Genomic DNA, 18,837 nt, shown 5'->3' with positions numbered 1-18,837 from the left:
GCTGCTGGCAACGCATTCCATGATCTCACAAATCTCTATGTAAAGAACCCGCCTTTGACATCCCCTCTATACTTTCCTCCAACCAGCTTAAAACTATGACCCCTCGTGTTAGTCATTTCTGCCCTGGGAAATAGTCTCTAGCTATCGACTCTATTTATGCCTCTCATTATCGTGTTTACATCATTCCTGATGTTTCTGTGCAGTCTATGGGAAAGGTCTATAAATGTTGTGACAAGCTCTCAGATGTTAGGAAGGAGGTCTCTGCAGGGTCGACAGGACTGTGTTGCCATTCCTTTTTTGGACACCGATGCTGAGGCTGGGTGTTCTGTCCGGTTTCATCCTTTCAGACCTCGGAGTAGTTTGATACAAATGAGTGCACTTGCTTGGCCGTTTCAGCGACCATTGAAATGTTTATCACATGTCAGGGTCTTTGGAGTCACTTTTAGGCCAGCCCAGGAAATCACAGGAGATTCACTTCATAAAAGTACATTGGAGAAGGAAATTCTGTTTACAATCGATATTGGCTTCAAGGTCACTGTTACAGACACCAGATTTTAGATCTCGATATATTATTAAATGTTTTTTTTCCACCCGCTGCCAGAGCATTAGCCTGGTCTAGATTAGTAATCCAGTGACATTTCCACAACAGCACCATCTCTACATGGGGACCTATCAAAAACCACACTGAGCAGGTTATTTCTGTACTCCTTGACAGCTCTGTCAAAAAGAACTCCCACCAATTTGATGGTCGTGATGGGACTGAGGGGGTGATAATTTGTCAGATTGTAATTATTCCCCTCTTAGGGGACGGTACATAGCTGAGTAATTTTCCACATTGCCTGGGAGATGTCGGAGTTGGAGCTGAAATGAAACAGCTTCCCCAGGGACACGGCTTGTTGTGCAGTAAAAGTCTTCAGTTCTATTGCAGGAATGGTGTCAGGGCGCTTTCCTTTGTCGTATCTACTGTGATCAGCTGTTTCTTCTTCTCACATGCAGCAAATCAAATTAGTTGATAACTGGCATTTGTGATTGTGTGGGCATCATGATGAGGGTGAGGTGTATCATCGACTCAACACTTCTGGCAGAGGATAGTGCAGATAAAACATCCTTCACTTTTACACTGATGTGGAGGTCTGTTCCATTATTTAGGATGGGGATGTTTGTGGAGCCCTCTCCTCCACTCATTTGTTTAATCGCCCATCACCATTTATAACTGAACGTGACAGGACTGCAGGGCTTCGTTCAGATCTGTTGGTCAAGTCCAGTTGCTTTAATGGATTCGCATCAGGTTAAGGTTCATGTGATTCTGACTCTGACATGTTCACCCACTCTCGTCACTGAGCCATAGATGGTGTTGATGGTAATGACAGACTGAGGTGTTATCCTGGCAAAAAGTTACAGGTTGTGGTTGAATGCAGATCTGCTTCTCCTGATGTGGTGGTCTACAGCACTACATGAATACGCAGTTTCGAGCTGCAATATCTGCAATGCAATTCTGCTGCCTGTTCCCCAATTCTCACTGAGACCCATTCACCCATCAGCCCTGCACTCAGTGACCTAATCTGGTTTCTGATGTGGAAATACTTCAATTGTCAAACCTCGTTCTGCTGAGGGTATGTCTCCCCGGGTCTTGCTTCCAATCTGACACATTCCGCAAAAGCATTTAACTGATCTTAATTCAAATGTTTAATTCACCTGCATCTTTTTCCTTGAGTAATGCCATCTTCTGAGATGGAAGTGTTGCCCTCTGTTTCTCACCCTGACCATGATTAAGAGCTCTGTAGTGTCAGTGATGCCAGCCTTATGTAGTTTCAAAGCCAATGAATTCTCTAGATTCCCAACCATCTTCACCAGATTGTCTGTTTTCGCTATTTATTTGATGCCGTATCACTCATTTTGCCTTGTCCTCCCATGAGTATGTTTCATCTGCTTGCGATTGAATTTCTGGTATTATCTTCCGAATTGTCCCCAGAAACTCCTCCCATTGCTGCTATATGGTCTTTCTTCCTCGACTGCCCTTCCAACTAACCCTGGTCAGCTCCTCCCTTATGTCTTTGTAGTTACATTGCTCAATTATAATCACATTACATCGAGAAGAGAGCAATAGATATAAACCGAAAGAAGGAATTTTGAGAGATGGGACACAAAGAATAATTGGTGGGTTTCTTAACTAAATGCAAAGGGAGAACAAGAGAAAGGATATAGATATGGAGATGTGGAAAATGAGAAAATTACATTATCGAAAGAAGTAGATGTACTTCCATCAATGATTTGGCAATTCCTGTGTGCTATGGTCCTTTGTACAGTGCACGTACAACAAAGCAATATGTTCTAATGCTGGGTCTGATGCCAGAATTTTTCTCTCCAATAATATGACAGACAATAATTTCGCAAAGAACCCAACAGATCAACATATGTACTTCCTGGTAGAAAGTGGATTAACTGAAATAATTTGGGACACCAGAAGCAAGAAATTATAACACACATCCTGATAAGAATGAGAGATTAGAGTTGGGAATCCAGAAAATGGGGAACATTGAGAGAAGGGGAACCTATCACTTCAGATGAGGATCAAATAATGTTTTAATGCATAATAAATTTGATACATCATGTGCATCATTCTTCGTTAACTTTGTCTCCGTTGTTCATACAGAATGTGTTGTTCACATATGAACAATCTTCTTTATCTGAACACACACTGATTAAACAGTATATTTAAAATCACTTTCCTCCATTTAAAACGGTCCTGTTGTGCTATCAGGATATATGAACACCAACTGACCACCAAAAGACATGACCCATTATTACTAGTTTCCATACATACAGACAAAGAAGGACACCATTTTGATTGTGACAGCACACACATCCTAGGATAAAGCCACACATGAAAGTTCTTAGTGGCATGACAGTCTATCCGGAAGTACATCAATAAACCCTTCAATTTAGAGCCTATCTACCTTCCCTTGAAAAAAAGAACTGGAAATGATATCACGCACCTTAAGAAACCAAGACCTATAAATCGAGAAGCGAGACATACCACCAGTGCGTAACCAAAGACTCTCACTGAGGATGTTCCCTAGTAATGGTGATAAAACATCTGAAAACAAACATTCAAGCTCAGCGAGTTAACTTATATACTTATAAATTGTTTTATTCTATAAATAGTGGAATTTGGGACTACCGTGTCACTCATGTTTTAACAGGTTGCGAGGTGAGGTGAGCTTTTCTGGGTGCGTGGTTTTAATTAACAGGGGAGTTAGATAGCGACATCATAACAGTTTGAGGGCTTGTTGTATTGGGATTTAGACAGATGTGAGCAGATTTGGGGTACAAAAGTTCCCAGCAGATTCCATCACTTGGCAGTTAGTGATCTAGATCTTCAAATTAAACAGGTGAGAAAATTCATGTAATTTTGTTTCCTTGTGGTTGGTTAAATTTTAAAAAAATGGCTTTTAACATTACTAAAGAGGTTCTGAGGTTTGAAGATGATTCCCAAATTTGCCAAGAAAGTGTAGAAAGACAAAGGAAGGGCATACTTTTTGAATTAACATGTAGATTAGAATTGGGTTTCACCAGGGACAAAAGGAAAGCTGTCACCATAATGGAGTTGGTCAAGCACTTTGGTGTATCAGAGAAGCAGGAAACTGCAGTCGAGTTGAAAAAACTTAAATTGCAAATATAGCAACTGGCGTTAGAAGATAAAGAGAACGACAGAAAGAGAGAGAGAGAGAGAGAGAGAGAGAGAAGATAGAGAAAGAGAGGAAAACGGAAGAGAGGGAGTATTTGAAATTCAGAAGTTTGGAATTAGATAAGAAAGTTAAATTAGCCCGATGAAGATGAAGGGAGAACTTAGGGAGGTATGCAACTATGTTAATACATTGCCATATTTTGGTGAGAAAAATGCCAAAATCTATTTTATTTCATTTGCAAACTTGACTCTGCAGATGGCGTGTCCAGTGAACTTGTGGGTAACGCTAGTTCAGAATAATATGGTTGGCACAGTTTGAGAGGTATGTGCAGTGCTGTCACATGAGGGAGCAAGAGCTTATGCAGATGTCAAACAGGCTATTTTGAATGCTTATGAATTGGTACTAGAAGAATGTAGACAGCGGTTCAGAAATATAGCGACGGAACACAGGTTCGACTTATATTGAGTTTGAAAGAATTAAGCACAGTCATTTTGATAAATGGGTGCTGGCCTTAAAAATAGATAAGACCCATGAGGCCCGATGGGAGATTATTCAGCTGGACGAGTTTAAAGACTGACTTCCAGAGATGGTAAAAATTCACGTGAGTGAACAGGAAGTTCAAGAAGTGAGAAGCGCGGCAGAAATGGCAGGTAAATATGCATTGGTGCATGAAATGAAATTTAACTTCTGGGAGGATTTTCATTCAGTGAGGGATAGAAATTGGGAGAAGGGGAGATCCTACACTACAAAACATAGAGAAAAGCACACTGGCAATAGTTTACCACAGCTGAAAAAAAGAAGCCCAAGGGGGTTGAAAGGAAGTGAAAGGCTTCAGGTGTTCTTACTGGAACACATAATATTACAGTGCTGTTGGTTCAAGAAGGGCACAGGGAAAAGGTGTTTTCACAGCAGTAAACTGGAAAACACAGTGCTGGGCATTGTAGGAAGAGATTTCGGGAAAGGATGTGGGAAAAGAGGTTAAGCCAGTGGTATTAGTGAACCTGGTAAAGGAGACCCCAAGGAGCTGCAGGAGAGTGCACAACCTAGGCAGGGGCTGGGTATGGAGGCAGTGCCTGATCTCTATTAAGAATTCTCCTCTGTAGATAAGCCTTACCAAGAAAAAATGGGGTGTGGGGGGAGGACAAGAAGTTATAATTTTGCAAGTTACGGGACCTGTTCAGCATCTAATAGTTGAGTAGTGAGGTGCCAGAAAATCACAACAAATCAGACAGCATCCGAAGAGAGGACAATCGACATATCAGGCATTAACCCATCGTCAGGAATGTGGTTGGGGGACAAGGGGGCTGAAAGATAAATTGGAGGGTAGGCGCTGGGCTGGCTGGAGTATCACTGGAAGGCCGATAGGAAAATGTAGGTGGGAATGACAGTGATATGTCGGACGGGAAGGTGGAGTGGATAGGTGGGAAGGAAGATGGACACTTAGAACAGTTCAAGAGGACAGAGCTAAGTTGAACAGTAGGATCTGGGATGAGGTTGTGGGAGGAGCGATTTGGAAATTGGTGAAGTCAATGTTGATGCTGTATAATTTGAGGGGTCCAGCTGTCCTACCACCTATCCACTACACCCTCCTCTCTGACGTATCACCATCAGACCCCATCTGCATTTACCTATCGCCTTCCAACCGACCTTCCACCCAGCTCCATACCAACCCTCCTATTTAATTCTCAGTCCCTTACCCCTCCCTTACTTCCCACTTTCCCGATGAAGGACTTATGCCTGAAACGTCAACTCTCCTGCCCCTCGGATGCTGCCGATGTGCTGTGCTTTTCCAGCCCCACAGTTTTCAACTCTGATCTCCAGCATCTGCAGGCCTCACTTTCCCACGGCCTCTAATTGTAAGAGGTGGAAGTATTTTCACTCCTTCTGACATTTCACTCAAGAGCGTCATAATTTGTGAAATGGGGTCAGAAATTAAGCATTCCCTTGTGTAACATTTGGTTGGAGTGCCAAATCAAGATTGGGGAAGTAACAGTGAGATTGAATGATAGACTGACAGTTCCAGGAATACAGTTTGTTCTTGGGAATGATTTAGCAGTATCCAAGGTTTGGGAGGCACTCCGTGTTGTGGAGAAGCCAAAGTAAGACAAGGGAACTGAGGAATTACGAGAAAAAATACCAGGGACTTTTCCAGACTATGTAGTAACAAGATCACACTGTCATAAGTTACAACAGGAAGGAAAACCGAAACAAAAAAGCAAAGGACTTGATGCACTGAAGACTCAGGCTAAAGCATTTCTCGTGGCTGGAATGCACAATGACTTGGTTAATTAATGTTGTACATGTCATACATGCCAAATGGTATGTAGGTCAAAGGCAGTAATAAAACCAGCACCTTTGTTGCCAATTCATGTATTCAAAGAACCTTTCGCATGGGTTCTGATTAATTGCAGAGCTCTCCTTTCCAAAATAAAAGTGGAAACCAATATCTGCTGATCATAATGGATGTGTCTACCCGATATCCAGGGATAATTCCATTACGGAGTGTTAAGGCAAAAAGGGAGGTGGAGGAGTTGGTAGCTTTCTTTACTCGCTGTGGGATACGCAGTGTGATTCAATCAGACCAAGGGTCTCATTTTACCGCTCAGCTGTTTAAGGACGTCGTGGATAGCTTTGGCAGACAGCAGTTTAAATCAAGTGCATCGCATCCCAAATCCCTGGGAGCATTGGAAATTTGGCATCAGATGCTGAAGACAATCTTAACAGCGTACTGTCAGAATTACCTGAATGATTGGAATAAAGGTGTCTCATTATATTGTTTGCCATTAGAGATGTCCCAAATAAATCTACTCACTTTAAATCCTTTGAGTTGATATTCGTACATGAAGTGAGAGGTCATTTGAAATTAATTAAATATACATTGACAGGACCAAAGTCAGAGATCTCACACTTGGATTATGTATCTGAGGTGAGGTAGAAATTAGATGGAGTAGATGAGTTAGCTAAACAGCACCTGAAGAGTGAAGCAGGTCGCAGATAAAAACTTTGAAACTTTGAAGATTTCCCGTGGGGATGACCTATTAGTGTTGCCACCAGTGGTAGGAAATCCCTAAAAAGCCAGGTTTAGTGGCCCCTTTCAAATAAAAATAATGCTGAGTCAGTTCAACTAACTGGTAAAGATACCGGATATGACAAAAATGTTACAGAATGAATAATGCTTCAGACCCATTGAATCCTCAGGAATAGAGTTGTGACCAGATGAACAAATTGTGCAGTTTATCTGTATTATGTAGTGATCTTTGGCAAGTGATTGAAAGCTCACTTGTTACAGTTGGCAGAGCATGTTGAACGATTACAAGAAGCAAACTTGGTAATAAACATCAAGAAAACAGAATTCGCGAAGGCAGAGATGACATATTTAGGACATTACATTGGCCATGGAAGGTTGACCCCATGGAACACAAAGACGAAGGGCTTTGAGTAATTTCCACGACAATCCTCGAAGAAAGAGGTGATTCAATTTTTGGAACTCAGTGGATTTTAACAGAAGTTTGTTCCAAACTCCAGCAGAGTATTGGCACCACTGTTGGATTTATTAAAGAAGGAAACAGAATTGTGGTGGACAGAACAATGCCAGGAGGCATTTGAGAATTTAAAAGCAGGATGAATCACCACACCAGTTATAGCTGCACCAAATATTTTGAAAACCTTTGAAAACTGTATTTATTACTAGGGATATAGGGCTCGAAGATGTACTTATACAGAAAGATGATGATGGAATTGAATGGCCCATTGGCTACTTATCAAAAAACCTCAATACCCACCAGAAAAAAAAATCCATTATTGAAAAAGAATGATTAAGTTTCGCACTGGGTGGACAATATTTTAATGTTTAGAGACAAACAATTTGTCAGAGATGATTGTGAATAACGACAAACCTCTCGCATTTTAAAAAAATATTTAAAGGCCCAAATATGAGAGTATTTCATTTGAGTCTTATCTTACCGACTTTAAACTTACAAAATGTACAAGCTGTGGGTCCTAAAATGTAATAGCAGATGTGTTATCGTAGATTTAAAGGAAAAACTTAAATAAGGTTTGATTTATTGCAGTGTTATATATGTGTGCAAAATTAATATGTATGGTTTAGCTGAGATTAATACTTTTGTAATCCATAATAATGGGAATAAAAATTAGAGGAAAAGAAATGAAGCCACCTTTTCATTCTGCTCGTTCATGTTTTTTTTCTAAACGGGGGAGGTGTTATGAAGCTGAAAGCATATCCGGTAACTTTAAGACAGAACGGATTTTGCTGAATAGAAAGTACAGGCACAGATGCCAGCTAAAGGTCAGCCTGTTCCACATGCCACCATTAGCTGAGAAATGGATACCTGAGTTTTGGTTGCAGTTCTGACAACAATTCAAGTACAACAAAAGAGTTTAAGTAGCTCTCAGGATACCAGAAGCCAACGGAATTTGAATATTATTGTTTGGATACCTGGAAAGCAATCAAATTATGAGAATTATTGTATCATGGGAATTATATAAACCCAGCATTTTGAAATTAGAGGGAGAGCCACTGCCACCCAACAGCAGAGTAACTGCTGTAGAGCAGGAGTGCTAAATGGCCATCTCGAACACTCTCTATCAAAGATACATGTTCATGTCAAAGCTACTTACAATTAAAAAAATGACCCAGAGAAATCAGCAGCTGGAAGAGTGTACACAGCAGGGAAGATGGATTCTGTGTAGTCTTGCGATTGTAATGCTTAATATGTGGGTTGTTGGACTAGGATATTTTTACAGAGTTGGAGTCAGATCGTAAGTAGCGAAGAAAAGAGGGGCTTGTATCTGTAAATAGTTGTTGTTTAGTGTTCATTATTAAAGTTAAGAAACTAACTTGTTATTTTTTATTTAAATGGTGGAATGTGTCGCTCATATTGTAACAGATTACGAGATGATGCAAGATTTTCTGGGTGTTTGATTTTAATTAATAGATGGGTTCGACTCCACCTTGTAAATGTCCATCCACGCTAAGCCCATTTCCCTGCAGTTGGCCCATATCCTTCCAGTCGTTTCCTATCCACATATTTATCCAAATGTTTTTGAAATGTTGGTAATGTACCCCGCCCACCCCCCGCCTCAACTACATCTGCTGGCAGCTCATCCACGGCCCCTCAGGTTCCCTTTTATTACTTCCCATTTAACCTTAAACTGATCCCATCTAATCGTCAATTCTCTACACTTTGGAAAAAGACTGAGTGCATTAGCCCTATCCATACCCCTTGTGATCTTATACAGCTCTATAAGGACTCCCTCAGTCTCCTAAACGCTAAAGAAAAGATCCTAGCTTGTCCAACCTCTCCCTATAACTCAGACCATTCAGTCCTGGCAACGCCCTTGTAAATTTCTTCTGCACTGTTTCTAATTTAAAAACATCGTCCCAAGAAAAAGGTGACAAAACTAAACACAATACACTAAGTGTGGCCTTAGCAAAGTCCTGTGTAACTGCAACATAAATTCCCAACTTCTATACTTAATATCCTGCCTGATGAAGGCCAAAGTGACAAAAGCCTTCTTCACTGCCCTGTCTACCTGTGACTCCACTCTTAGAGAACCGTGCACCTGAACACCAAGGTCTCTCTGGCCAATGCACCACTTAAGACCCTTCCATTCACTATGAAACTCCTAACTTGATTTGAGTTTCCAAAATGCAAGACCTCACACTTCTATATTAAATTCCATTTGCCATTTCTCGGCCTACTTCCCCACCTAATTAAGGACCTGCTGCAATTTCTGATTAAATTCCTCACTGATCATGCTCCCACTTACTTTAGTGTCATCTGCAAACTCACTAATCGTACCTTGTGCATTCTCAACCAAATCATAGATAACAAACAGCAATGGACCCAGCCTCCAGTCTGATAAGCATTCTTCCACTAAAGCCTCTGTTTCCTACCATCAAGCCAACTATGTATTCAATTGGCCAGTCTCTCCAGCATTCCAGGCGATGTAACCTTCCTGAGCAGCCTGCCATGTGGAACGTTATCAAAAGCCTGACTGAAATGCAAAGAGACTACATCTACCACTCTGTTCTCATCAACCTTCCTGGTCACTTCATCAAAGAACTCTAACAAATTTGGGAAGCATGATCGCCTACTCACAAGTCTATGCGGATTACTCTGCATCAAACACTGTGTAAGTAATGGGTGCAGTCAATGGTATGCTGTCCTTCATTTTATGACGATTCGAGTACATAAGTAAAGCCATCTTCCTGCAGTTGTAGAGCCTTGCTGAGAGAGTTGATCTCCTTTGCAAGGAATGATCTCCATACCACAGACACAGATGATGTTAGCATGAGGATAGAGAGAAGAAGCTGAGTGTTTAATCTGTAGAGCTATGAGAGATGAAGAAATGGTGATGCTGAAACAAGAGGAGCGGCAGCGATCACTTATTTCCAAAAGTGACATTGATAGTGTGAGAAATTCCATACTTTACACAGGATGAGTTGGTTTGATTTATTGCCACGTGTACCTCAGTACAGGGAAACACAATATTTATGAGCAGTGGAGGCAGATCATAGTAAGCATGGCCAGACAGATCATAGGGTGGAAATAGGCTTGGACGGAGTAAGGCATACAGGTTACGCTGAACAGGAAATGCACTAGACAAGATTACCATGAACAATATCAGCATTATTTGAACTTAGAGAGTCCATTCATCAGTCTAACGTGACTTTCCTAACAGTTTATATGCCTAAATTAACTCTTCCCACATTAATGTGAAGTTGACGTGTGAATACGTACTGAACGTCATGTGGATCACAATCCCCAACAAGCAGTCACAATACCTTTCAGCTGAAACAGGTAGCCATTCCCACTAGCTTCCGCCCAACATAGAGAACACCAGGCTGTCTTCTCGGAGATGGAAGATGCTTTCTCGAGACTTCACACAAGATATATATCTTCTCTGTTGTTGTGGTTCTGTTCGCCGAGCTGGGAATTTGTCTTGCAAACGTTTGGTCCCCTGTCTAGGTGACATCCTCAGTGCTTGGGAGCCTCCTGTGAAGCGCTTCTGTGCTGTTTTCTCCGGTATTTAGAGTGGCCTGTCTCTGCTGCTTCCAGTTGTCAGTTCGAGCTGTCCACTGTAGTGACCGGTATATTGGGTCCAGGTCGATGTGTTTGTTGATAGAGTCTGTGGATGAGTGCCATGCCTCCAGGAATTCCCTGGCTGTTCTCTGTTTGGCTTGCCCTATAATGGTAGTGTTGTCCCAGTCGAATTCATGTTGCTTGTCGTCTGTGTGTGTGGCTACTAAGGATAGCTGGTCGTGTCGTTTCGTGGCTACTCGGTGTTCATGTATACGGATCGTTAACTGTCTTCCTGTTTGTCCGATGTAGTGTTTTCTGCAGTCCTTGCATGAGATTTTGTACACTACATTAGTTTTGCTCATGTTGGGTATCGGGTCCTTTGTTCTGGTGAGTTGTTGTATGAGAGTGGCTGTTGGTTTGTGTGCTGTTATGAGTCATAGTTATGAGCCAGTAGTCTGGCTGTCAGTTCAGAAATGCTCCTGATGTATGGAAGTGTGGCTAGTCCTTTGGGTTGCGGCATGTTCTCGTTCCGTTGTCTCTCCCTTAGGTATCTGTTGATGAAATTGCGAGGGTATCCGTTTTTGGCGAATACTTTGTATAGGTGTTCCTCTTCCTCTTTTTGTAGTTCTGGTGTGCTGCAGTGTGTTGGGCCCTTTTGAATAGTGTCCTGATGCAACTTCGTTTGTGTGTGTTGGGGTGGTTTGCTTTCATAGTTTAGGACTTGGTCTGTGTGTGTGGCTTTCCTGTAAACCTTTGTGGTGAATTCTCCGTTCGGTGTTCTCTGTACCATCACGTCTAGGAATGGGAGTTGGTTGCCCTTTTCTTCCTCTTTAGTGAATCGGAATCCTGTGAGTGTGGTGTTGATGATCTGGTGTGTGTTCTCTATTTCTGTGTTTTTAATTATTACAAAGGTGTCATTCACGTATCTGACCCAGAGTTTGGGTTGAAGTTGTGGTAAGACTGTTTGTTCTAACCTTTGCATTACTGCTTCTGCTATGAGTCCAGAGATCGGTGAGCCTAATGGGTGTTCCGTTGATTTGTTCGTATATTTGGTTATTGAATGTGAACTGTGTTGTGTGGCACAAGTCTAGTAGTTTAAGTATGCCGTCTTTGTTGATAGGTTCGACGTCCTGTTGTCTGTTATGTCTGTCCAACAGGTTGGGTATTGTTTCTTTGGCTAGTGTTTTGTCGATGGAGGTGAACAGTGCCGTTACATCGAATTAGACCATAGTTTCTTCCTTGTCTATGTGTATATTTCTGATGATGTCCAAGAATTCCTGTGTCGATTGTATAGATTGTCTGGACCCGCTGATCAGTTGTTTCAGTTTCTCCTGTAGTTCTTTGGCCAGTTTGTGTGATGGTGTCCCTGGTAGTGATACTATGGGTCTGAGTGGGATGTCTGGTTTGTGCACTTTCGGTAGTCCATAGAATCTGGGGGTGTTGTTGCTTTCAGGTTTCATTCTTTGTAGGTCAGACCTGGTTATCTGTCCACAGACTCTATCAACAAACACATCGACCTGGACCCAATATACCGGCCACTACAGTGGACAGCTCGAACTGACAACTGGAAGTGGCAGAGACAGACCTCTATAAGTACCGGAGAAAACAGGACAGAAGCGCTTCACAGGAGGCTCCCAAGCACTGAGGATGTCAACTAGACAGGGGACGAAACGTTTGCAAGACAAATTCCCAGCTCGGCGAACAGAACAACAACAACGAGCACCCGAGCTACAAATCTTCTACCAAACTTTGAATATATCTTCTCTCCTCACCACAAGAAAACCAGGTTAAAGTCCCACGTGTGTGTCATGAGCAATGGACCTCTGCTCCACTTGTTCATCATGCTAGAGCATCAATTAGGAGAATGCGAGGATTGCAATTCTGGAGATCAGAGTAGAGAATGGATTGCTGGAAAACCACAGCAGGTCAGGCAGTATCCGAAGAGCAGGAGAATTTATGTTTCGGGCATTGGCCTTTCATCAGCAAACAGCACCAATTATCTCATTCTGTAAGTGCGTTGAGGGGGAATGTCCTCCTCCTCTTCCTGTATAAGTGACTCGAGGGAATGAATTGCTTCCTGTTTTTCTTCTGTAATTGACTCAAGGGGATGAATGGCCTCATCCTATTGCTGTGTCAATGACTCAGCGGACTGACTGGCTTCTTCCTCGTCCACTTGGACAGGGCCCAGGGCATGATTGGGTTACCCTGGTTCCTGTTTAACAGCTCGATGTGCTGACAAGTATGATGATGCTGCAGCTTTAAGAGGTTGTTTTGTCCTGGTTTCTTTTAAGAGAGATTGAACGATTGTTACAAAGTTGGCTGCTTCAGACCACTTGAGTAAACAGCTAGGGAGGCCTTAGGTTAATTTTAATGAAGTCTTAATGAGTGTGGCCAGCTCTCACAGATTAGGATCTCTGGGATTTAGTTTCTCAGTAACATTACAAACTATTCGGGTCGACAAAGAGTTGGAAGCTTCAGTGGATGTCTCCTGGCTGCTTCTCTCTCTGAATTTTCTCTTGATGCTGTTTTCAATTCCTGAATTGGAGAATTTATTGTGACAATCTGTGTCTGAATATTCCATTTTACCAGCGACTGTGTTTATGGGATTTTCCTAATATTTGAACAGTTCATTAGTAACAGTTCCTAGATCTATTATTCTGTTAACTTGTCCAATAGAATTAAGTTATTGTAAATACCCATTTCTTTGATTTCATTTTCTCTTGCGTGTTTAAATAAATGTTTTGCTTCACACCGAGTAGTTCGACCATTCACATTACATCTGGAACGACAGTTTACATTTCCTTTAAAATATTAAAATATTAGAGTCAAAGCTACCGCTTTTAAATATTTTCGAGGGGCTCTAGTGTTGTCCATTACACTAGACTACTTCTCTTCCTGAGTAATAGGCTGGAGGCACTGATTGGGCTGTCCCTGTTCTTCTCAAATACTGTCAATGGGCGGAATGACTTCCTCATATTCCTGTGAAACCAGCGTGAAGTGCTGAATGAACTCTTGTTTTATTGTGGCAATGTGCAGTGCTAGGCAGTGCTGTTACATGAATATTGCAGACACGTTAAAAGAACAAACCTGAGCGGAGTCTGGGTCTTTCTGCACATGGATACAGACCAGTTCAGGAGCTGAGGGGGGACAAAATGTTCAAAACATTGTGGAATATTCAGTGACCATCGACAGAGGTAGGAAGAGGGGTGAGGAGGTCATTCAGGAGCTCAGAGAGCTCGGGTGGAAGCTAAAAGCTAAGACGGACAGAGTCGTCATCTCTGGGTTGTTGCCAGTGCTACATGACAGTGAGGCAAGGCATAGGGAGAGAGTGCAGTTGAACACGTGGCTGCAAGGATGGTGTAGGAGGGAAGGCTTCAGGTATTTGGACTGCATTCTGGGGAAGGTGGGACCTGTACAAGCAGGACGGGTTGCACCTGAACCAGAAGGGCACCAATATCCTGGGAGGTAGGTATGCTATCACTCTTCGTGGGGGGGGTTAAACTAATTTGGCAGGGGGATGGGATCCGTCCTTGTGGTCCAGCAAGTAGGTCAGCTATTTGTCAGGATGTCCAAGAATGTAGGGAGGCTGTGGAGAAGGTAGCACTGACAGGGAATACTTGTGGACACAGAGTTGGGTTCAAGAGTGTATACTTTAACGCAAGGAGTATCAGAAATAAGGTGGATGAACTTAAGGCGTGGATTGGTACTTGGAACTACGGTGTTGTGGCCATCACGGAAACGTGGATAGAAGAGGGACAAGAATGGTTGTTGGAGGTTCCTGGTTACAGATGTTTCAGTAAGATTAGGGAGGGTGGTAAAAAAGAAGGTGCGGTGGCGTTGCTAATTAGAAATGGTATAACGGCTGCAGAAAGGCAGTTCGAGGGGGATCTGCCTTTGGAGGTAGTATTGGCTGAAGTCAGAAATAGGAAGGGACCAGTCACCTTATTGGGTCTTTCCAATAGGCCTCCCAATAGCAGCAGAGATGTGGAGAAACAGATTGGGATACTGATTTTGAAAGGTGCAGAAGCCACAGGGTAGTAGTCATGGGAGATTTCAACTTCCCAAATATTGATTGGAAGCTCTTTAGATCAAGTAGATTGGAAGGGGAGGTGTTTGTGCAGTGTGTCCGGGAAGCTTTTCCAACTCAGTAAGTAGATTGTCCGACCAGAGGGGAGGACGTATTGGATTTGGTACATGGTAACGAACCGGGGCAAGTGATGGGTTTGGTAGTGGGTGAACATTTTGGTGATGATGACCACAATTCTGTGACTTTCACCTTGGGTATGGAGAGGGATAGGTGCGTGTAACAGGGTAGGTTTTACAATTGGGGGAAGGGTAAAAACGATGCTGTAAGACAGGATCTGAGGAGCATAGGTTGGGCGCATAGGCTGTCAGGGAAGGATGACGTGGAATGTGGAACTTTTTCAAGGAATAGATACGACGTGTCCCTGATATGTATGTACTTGTCAGGCAGGAAAGAGATGATCGTGTGAGGGAACCTTGGTTGACGAGGGAGGTTGAATGTCTTGGAAAGAGGAAGGAGGAGGCTTACATAAGGTTGAGGAAACAAAGTTCAGACAGAGCATTGGAGGGATACATGATAGCCAGAAGGGAGCTGAAGAAAGGCATTATGAGAGCTAAGAGAGGGCATGAAAAATCTTTGGCGGATAGGATCAAGGATATCCCCAACGCATTTTATGCGTATGTGAGAAACATGAGAATGACGAGAACGAGGGTAGTGGACAGTAGTGGAAGACTGTGTATTGAGTCAGAAGAGAGAGAAGAGATCTTGAATGAGTACTTTTCTTCAGTATTTACAAACGAGAGGGACCGTATTGTTGAAGAGGAGAGTGTGAAACGGACTGGTAAGCTAGGAGAGATGCTTGTTCGGAAGGACGATGTGTTGGACATTTTGAACAACTTGAGGATAGACAAGTCCTCCGGGCCTGACGGGATATATCCTAGGATTATGTGGGAAGCAAGAGAGGAAATTGCAGAACTGTTGGCAATGATCTTTCCGTCTTCACTGTCAATTGGGGTGGTACAGGGGACTGGAGAGTGGCGAATGTTGTGCCCCTGTTCACAAAAGGGAATAGGGATAACCCCGGGAATTGCAGACCAGTTAGTCTTACTTCGGTGGTAGGCAAAGTAATGGAAAGGGTACTGGGGGATAGGATTTATGAGTATCCGGAAAGACACTGCTTGATTAAGGACAGCCAGCACGGATTTGTGAAGGGTAGGTCTTGCCTTACAAGTCTTATAGAATACTTTGAGGAGGTGACCAAGCATGTGGATGAGGGTAGAGCAGTGGATGTAGTATACATGGATTTTAGTAAGACATTTGATAAGGTTCCCCATGGTAGGTTTATGTGGAAAGTCTGGAGGCATTGGATCGAGGGAAATTTGGCCATTTGGATAGAAAACCGGCTAGCCGGTCGAAGTCAGAGAGTGGTGGTAGATGGTAAATATTCAGCCTGGAGCCCAGTTACAAGTGGAGTTCCGCAGGGATCAGTTCTGGGTCCTCTGCTGTTTGTAATTTTTATTAATGACTTGGAAGAGGGAATCGAAGGGTGGGTCCGTAAATTTGCAGATGATACGAAGATTGGTGGAGTTGTGGATAGTGAGGAGGGCTGTTGTCGGCTGCAAATGGACTTAGGTATGATGCAGAGCTGGGCTGAGGAGTGGCAGATGGAGTTCAACCCAGGCAAGTGTGAGTTTGTCCACTTTTGAAGGACAAATAAGAATGCGGAATACAGAGTTAACGGTAGGGTTCTTAGAAAGGTGGAGGATCAGAGTGATCTTGGGGTCTATGTTCATAGATCTTTGAAAGTTGCCACTCAGGTGGATAGAGCTTGTAAGAAGGCCTATGGTGTATTCGCGTTCATTAGCAGAGGGATTGAATTCAAGAGTCGTGAAGTGATGTTGCAGCTGTACAGGACCTTGGTTAGGCCACATTTGGAATACTGTGTGCAGTTCTAGTCGCCTCACTTTAGGAAAGATGTGGAATCTTTGGAGAGGCTGCAGAGAAGATTTACCAGGATGTTGCCTGGAATGGAGAATAGGTCGTACAAGGATAGGTTGAGAGTGCTAGGCATTTTCTCATTGGAACGGCGAAGGATGAGGGGTAACTTGATAGAGCTTTATAAGATGATCAGAGGAATAGATAGAGTAGACAGTCTAAAACCTTTTCTCCGGTTACAACAATTTGTTACAAAGGGACATAAATTTAAGGTGAAGGGTGGAAGGTATAGGGGAGATGTCAGGGTTAGGTTCTTTACCCAGAGAGTGGTGGGGGCATGGAATGCTCTGCCTGTGGGAGTGGCAGAGTCAGAATCATTGGCGACATTTAAACGGCAGTTGGATAGTTACATGGATAGGTGCTTAAGCTTGGACAAATGTTCGTCATAACATCGTGGGCCGAAGGGACTGTTCTGTCCTGTATTGTTCTCTGTTCTATGTTCTCAGTTCTACACACAGGAGCTTGTAAGCTGTCAGTTCAGAACAACATTTCCTCTCTCTTAAAGGTACAGTACACACTTTCAACTTCATAACATTAACACACTGATGTCAATGAAGATAGCTGGAGGCTATCTGGATTTCTGTTGTTACGTGTTTTGTCAATATTTCATTCACTCCGTGTCGTGTGTGTCAGGACATTTGTTGTTCCATTGACAGCATGTCATTATTCGACTCTGCCCCGGGAATATAACAATATTTCACTTGCTCACACTAGTGAGTGTGGCAGGATTTCAGGTCTTTCATGGGGACTGTGACGCTCTAACAATCTCAATGTTTGTAGATGGCACCAATCTTGGACGAACTGTGAAGTCGATGGAGGACAGTGTGCGACTCAAACAGGACAGTCACACGTTGGTGTAGTTTTTGGGCAGATGGGGATCACTGTGGAGCAGTGTGAGGTGATGCACTTTAGTAGAAAGGACAATGAAAGACAATATAAAACAGGCTTACATTGATAACGGGGCTGCAGGAGCAGAGGGCCCTGGGTGTATATGAGCACAGATTATTGAAGATATCAGGACAGGTGGGGAGAGCAGTAACTATCACAGATTAGTTTCAGTATCTGAGCTGTTTACAGGAGGTGGTGTAGGAGGGAGTCTCGGTGCTCCCTTCCTGGGAGGTGGTGGTAACGATGTGTAGTGAGCCCACCCTCCTGCTCATCGAGACAGTGGGGATTCTATTTGTACCAGCTCGGCACAAAAGTGAGATGGCATCAAGTCCACGGCTTCTAAGTTGTGCCGGGGAAAAACGGAGCTGCCAGTGGGTTTAAAATAAAATTGCCCTTCACTGAACATTGTTCCTTACTTGGTCGGTGGCACGTGGATGTGTTAGAATCGCTACACGAGGTGACCCGGTCCTCTCTGGCTCGTGCCAGGGTCCTCCCCACATGGCAGGGGGAGGGGGTGAGGGAACGGATATCGGGCACTCCACCACCCGGCTTGGCCATTTCTCTGCTATTCCAGGCTGTTTCTCCTGGTATCGGAGAAAGGAAGGGAGAAAGGGTGGGAATGGGTGGCCCTGCTGTTAGTGCTGGTGCAGGTGGGAGTGGGGGGATATATGTGTAGTGTCCGGGGGGAGTCAGTCCACAGTATTGTATCCATGCAGTGTTATTAGTTTGGGGGGGAGTAAAGTGGAGGGCGGAAGAGAGAGTGAAAGGGAGAGAAGGTGCTGCATGCAGCAGTGAGAGTGTTGGAGCATGAGCCTTGTTCAGTGGAAGGTGTTATAACAGATATATAGTGAGATTGAGAGAGCAGAGAGAACAGGGTGACCCTTATCCTGACAGAGCGGGGAAGGTTATTGATGCTTGTCCTGTTTTTCTGGGCATTTCTTCACACCGCAGATACTGCACTGAGCTGGGTGGTGAGCTCAGACCATGCTCGGTTGGTCAGGTGGTGTGGCCTCCTCTGGGAAGAGAATTCCCCCCTCTGTACTAGCCCATCCACCAGGACATCCGTGCCCCTGACGACAAACCATGGTCTAACTCTCCTTTATCTACCATGCTTGGAGTAAACTGTGCAGGGCTGCTCCTAATGGAGAAAGCTCAATAGTGTGTCCAAAGGCCTTTTAAAGAAGGCACCAGTGCC

The sequence above is a fragment of the Chiloscyllium punctatum genome, chromosome 6 (genome assembly GCF_047496795.1).
Source record: "Chiloscyllium punctatum isolate Juve2018m chromosome 6, sChiPun1.3, whole genome shotgun sequence".
Classification (NCBI taxonomy): Eukaryota; Metazoa; Chordata; class Chondrichthyes; order Orectolobiformes; family Hemiscylliidae; genus Chiloscyllium; species Chiloscyllium punctatum.
The sequence above is the reverse complement of the archived record's forward strand: the minus strand, read 5'-3'. Positions refer to the sequence as shown.